The sequence below is a fragment of the Phaseolus vulgaris genome, chromosome 11 (assembly GCF_051622355.1).
Source record: "Phaseolus vulgaris cultivar YP4 chromosome 11, ASM5162235v1, whole genome shotgun sequence".
In the NCBI taxonomy this organism is placed as follows: Eukaryota; Viridiplantae; Streptophyta; class Magnoliopsida; order Fabales; family Fabaceae; genus Phaseolus; species Phaseolus vulgaris.
This window is the reverse complement of record NC_143508.1, coordinates 7,944,559-7,950,546: the sequence shown is the minus strand read 5'-3', so window position 1 is coordinate 7,950,546 and position 5,988 is coordinate 7,944,559. Positions and strand designations below refer to the sequence as shown.

The window sequence follows — 5,988 nt, the reverse complement described above, 5'->3', positions numbered from 1 at the left end:
ATCAAATGTGGAAGATGATGACAAATCTGATATCAAACAAATAAAAAGATAAAATAATAATTACTATATCTTAAATTAGTCTGAATTTTGAAATTTATTGAGTAATTTCTTAAAACAAAAGTTAATATAATTATAAAATCTAACACCAATTATATGTAAAATTAATGAAACATTTATATACCAAGATATTAATAAATGAATATAAATCTCATTTTATTATAAATTTTATGAACTGATTTTATGAATGAGTTAAGTTTAAAATTTATTTTTTTAAATAATATCAAAATTATTTATAACACTTATAATATATAATTAGATTTCGACATGTTGAAGATCCTATTAGATATGAGATCATCTCATAATCTAAAATTAACATAAGTTTTAACTTAATTCAATTTATAAAATTAAGTTATATTTAAAATATATTTTTTAATAATATTATTCAATCTAACACCAACTATATATTATTATATATAATAATATGATATAGTATCGATTCTTTTTACCTTTCTTTTATCATAATTTTCTTTTTAAATTAGAGAAAATTAACTTTATTATGTTCTCGTAAGCTTTTATTTCTCGTCTCTTACTTTCACGATATACTTTTTTTTTTGCTATGTTCTCTAATTTTCACCTATTTACCTAATCTTGGCGAAGTTTATTTATACTACTGAATAGAAAGCCGAAAAGACTTTTCATATATTATTACACTTGTGAGGCCAAAATGAGTGGCTTATTGTATACGTATAGTATAACATGTTGCTTTTTACGTATAGAATAAATGAAGGATACTTATTGTAGAAGCCTACGCCAACCACGTTACTTCACACACATGATTCTGTGGTTAACAAATATAAAACATAGCCTTTTATTGCTTCTCAAATCAATCCATTGACTTTTTATTCCTTGTAACGATAATAATAGTAAAAAGCTAAATTCAATGTATTTTTTTTTACTAATTGGATATAAATACAAATGCAAATAACAAGTTTCAAATACTGTTTTTCATTAGTTTTATTTTTTATTGGTGGACTTTTTAAGAAGCAGCTAATAAAATGAAACACTCATTTTATTGATATCCACCGGATTTCTTTTTAAAATTTAGTTAGTAAAAAAATCATTACATGATTCATATACATGTATAAATTTTGCTGGTAATTAAGTGATCTAATAAATCCTATAATCAAGATTTGAAAATGTTAATCTTGCATTTGATTGTATGTTATATTTAGTATTGATGGTTTAGTTTAGATATTTAATTTAATTAATGCAAGTGTATATAGGATGGAAACAATTCGATCTTAATTCAAGAGGTTGTAAATAAAAAAATATTTTAAATTATGTTAATTTTTTGGACATTTAAATTTTATCCATTAAAGTTTATTTAATTTAATTTTTAAGGGAAATCTAACAAATTGTATACGAGCAATCTACCACATCAAAACAAATTTATAATATTAAGACAGAGAAGAGAAAATTAGAATATTTATCTAATTCACTGATTTAGTCAATTAAATTATGTTTTAAATATATTAAACTTGATTTAGTCTATTAAAGTATGTGACTGATGTTAAACTCACAAACACAAAGAATACTTAACACATTAATCTTGTTTAACAAATTAAATAAGATAGTGCCTAAGAAATGTCTAAAATATCTTCTTTATATAAAATTATTTTCGCAAAAGATTAAAGAGATATTTTAGAAAAAAAATAGAAAGAAAACATATATTTTTAGATTGATCTAATATCTTTGAACAAGATTATAAAAAAATTCTTTGTCGATAATTAAGATCAAAGTCTTCAATATCTCTTTTACAAAAATATCTCTTTTTTTTGCAAGTGTTGCCTAAAACTTTTCCTTTACTTTAAAGGTTAAATCTAACACAAGGGTTTGTGTTTAAAGTTAATTTAAGTTTTCAGACATGAGTAATAATAATTTTTTGAGAATCTAGTAGAATCTTAATCTCTATAGTGAGAGTCGACACATAGCTCTTTATGAAGGAAAATAAATTATATAAAACTCTTGATACATGATTATTTTCCTTGAACTCATACTCATATATAATATATACTTCTTGAAAATCATGACAAAAATCTTTTTAAAATTTATATTTCAATATTTGAAAGTTTTGAATCAATTTCATAATGTCATCCTGTAACCTTGCAAAAAAGAAAAGATGATATATAATTGATCAACAAAATTAATTAATTCATAGAAAATAATTTTCGATTCTTTTTAAAAACTAAAAAAATTCAATTGACCCTTTCAACCAGTGTTTTTATCTAATATCTATGAACTGTTAAATTGAAATATATATATACACACCAATCTCAGTCATTATATTACATGCATAAAACATCTAAATTTTCCAATTTATACTATCATGTAATTAGTAAACATCATAATAATAATATGAGAATACTAATAATTTCTGCTATGTGTTCCTTTGTGTGATGACTACTAATAGAAGTACCTTGGGTAATACATTTGTATTAGTGGCTAATAAAATCCTTAATGTAGAAGCTCTAGTAGTAGCATAGGATCAATATATCAGTACATAGCTTTTGATGGTTTTGTTGCAGGAGTTTTCCCTAGAATCTCCCTCTTTCTTGCCATTGCTAAACCAATAGCTTCTCAAGTTCACTAGGCCTGCAAGGAATGGTTAGTGCACCATGTTGATCAAACCCATACTCTTCTGCTGCTTCTTCCAATAGCCTCAAGAATGTTGGATTCTTTAAACAGCTCAATGGAACCACCAATCTCTTTGCCTCCTCCCCAATATCCTTTGCCTTTGCAATCACAACAAAATGTCCTTCTTTCACATCTTCTGCCACACACCTTCTGTCATCTCCTAATTCTTCATAATCTCCTCCATACAAACTTGATTTATGTCTCCTCAATAAGACACTCTTTTGAAGCTTTTCCAACACACCCTTCAACTTCAAAATACCACCCACAACCCTTATTTTCCTGCTGCTGCTTCTTACTCCCCCCATCACGAAGTTTATGTACTACTACTGGCTAGATTATTGCTTCTTTTTAAGCAGTTTGGTCTAGATATAGGTAACTCAACATATATTTATATGTGTATTGGTTGATGAAGAACTTGAGAAAAGAAAAGACTAATTGGATGGTAGATACATCACCATGTTGAACAACACACAGACCAAACACGAAAAAGAGATATGGTACAAGTTAGTGGTTGAAAATTGTACATGCATGAGAATAGTAGTGCATGCATGTGCAGGTCCTGCTTTGTCGAGCTTTAATTTACCAAGAAACGTCTTTTATTGTGCATGTCGTGTCATGTCATGTATCTGCCTGCAGTTCCTAATTATTGATTAACGAATTCTTGATTAACCTTTAAAGCACTTTCTTTTTTTCATGAATGCCATTCCTTATGGAACAGGTTGGAGCAGGAATTAATATCCATGTGGGGGCAGGTAGCTATTCGCTAGATCTTTTATAGCTACATTTTCTTGGTTTTAATATGTTTTTAAACAAGTTTTAGGAACATGTTATACCCACTGTTTGCTTGCTTATAATATGCTTTTAAACAAGTTTTTAATATGTACTGGATAGTGGTTTGGGAAATAAATAATCATGCATTTTGATGCAAATATGCATGACTCATAACTGGTGACCAGAAATTGTTTATGGCAGATTTTATAGATTCTTTTCATGAATTAAATTTATATGCAAATTGGTCAATACTATAGAGAACTACAACAAAATAATATTTGAACTTGTAATATATTATTAGACACTTGGTGAGAGAGTGATGAAATAAGAAAGATATATATTTTTCTTATCAACAAAAAAAAATGTATAAATAGGAGCATTTACAATTTAGAGAAGGTTCAGGTTATAAATATCACCTAAAATTATCCCCTGTTCTTTCTTGGTGAATAAACCATCAAAGTTTCCAACAAAACTTTATCTTCAAAAAGCCAACTAAAGTATAGAAGGGAACCAGAATATGTTACATACATAGATACTTCCTAAAAGAAACTGTTCATACTTCAGCTCCCAGGACACACAAGTAGAGGCTTAAAGATTTGCCCTTTTATTGTTTCTGTAGAAGAGAGACACTTTAGAGATATTTCCATCAATTAGAATCTTCCTTGGTCTTTAACATAATCCCGATCCACCTAGGGTACACAACAAAATAGGAAAACAAGCAACAGTCAAAAAATGCAAATCATCCATGTTTAGGATGCATCAACTGTGACTGTTGAACAGAAAACAAATTTGAGCCCTGAATTTTGAAGAAAGATTGCATTTTTTGTGTGCTGGTTGTCGACCTGTATAATTTGCATTAAAATTAGAGATTAGCAAGCAGTATGGTTTGTGTTCTATTTTTACCTTTCTTCTCACTCCTTTGAACATAGGATCTATATGAGATTTGGTTCCAAACCATGTGAAGCAGCTGCAGTGGATAGTATTCACTTTTCTATCCTTATGATGCAGGACTTTGGACACATGCAACAATTAGAATAAGAAAAAGTTGTTTTGTTAGTTAAGTCATGCCTAAATTTTCAGTTGTGAGATTCTAAATATTTCCTCCCCATCAGATTTTGCAACTAAATAAGACATTGCTTCTGTGTTTCCATATAAATTTCATTATTACCATCAAGATAGTTTCCCAAAGTATGTTTCCTTTATCTAGTCTTGAAAAGTGAAACTGATGGAAATGTTGTGTAATATATGTGATACCTATCCACTCAATTGAAAGAATTCATCCTTTTCATCATTAGTATGGTTCTATAACCTTTTATACCCAGATTTTTACTATATATACACATATGTCATATCTCTTCCATTTCCACTTATCTTGATCCTGTAGTCTTGGTGAGTATTTTGTTAATTCATTCCAAAACGCATAAAATTGATGCAATTTCCACTAAAACAAGTCCCTCCTCTGCTATAAATTCCATTTCCATATATTATTATTTCAAATTCCCATTTTTGAAATCATAGCAAACTTAAGGTTGGAGTTATTGTACAACTAGGAATTTTTCACCCAAAGAAACTTCACCATTCCATCTATCATTCCATAATTTAACTCTTCTCTCCTTATATTTCATGTTGTTTATATCAAACCATGTTTAATCATCCCTTCTCCTTTCTCCATATTTAGACTCTAATATGTTCATCCATAAACCGCATTTGTCATTGCATGTCTTCATTTTCATTTGACTATTAATGCCTCATTAAAGCTTTTTATATACTTTATAGGCCTCGTAGTTCTTTTGGTTTACATATTTTTTTATCACTTCATTCATGATATTTTCTTTCCTTCAGCTTCTCTTCCCTATAAGAATTGTCTTTTTTTGGTTTACATATTTTTTTTATCACTTCATTCATGATATTTTCTTTCCTTCAGCTTCTCTTCCTATAAAAATTGTCTTTGAATTTTTGTAATTTTATTAAACACCAATTGTAAGGTTTTCGAATAAAGATAGGAAAAATAGGGGAGAACACTAATGACAAATTTGATAATGAATACCCTTCCAACTGATGGAAAAAACGCACGTGGAAGCAACACACACAATCATGAATCAACTGCAGAAAAATAAACGACATAAGATTTAACGTGGTTCGGTCGCCAACTGCAACCTACATCCACACAGACAACTATTAGGTTTACATTATATCCTGTTGCACACCAATTACAAGTACAATGGTCTCTTTAAATAGAGATAATAAAGGGACATAATAATTAAGCCCACTCACTAAACATGTGTCTAGTCAGCCCAACCCAATTGGTCCTGGCTTCATAACCAACAATCTCCCACTTGAAGCCACGGAACAATGTTCACCTACGCTTCAATTGTGTACATGGTGTCTTGTCAGCCCAACCCAATTGGTCTTGACTTCATACCAACAATCTCCCACTTGAAGTCACGGAACAATGTTCACCTGCGCTTCAACTGTGTACATGTACTTCTGTAATTTGTTGATGGAACTCACTGTTCCACCTCT

General features: G+C 29.2%; 1 pseudogene; it reads right to left on the bottom strand.

The window, feature by feature from the left end:
• Nucleotides 1–2,440: 2,440 nt before the first annotated feature.
• LOC137823498 (auxin-responsive protein SAUR50-like) lies at nucleotides 2,441–3,036 on the bottom strand (annotated as a pseudogene).
• Nucleotides 3,037–5,988: the final 2,952 nt, after the last annotated feature.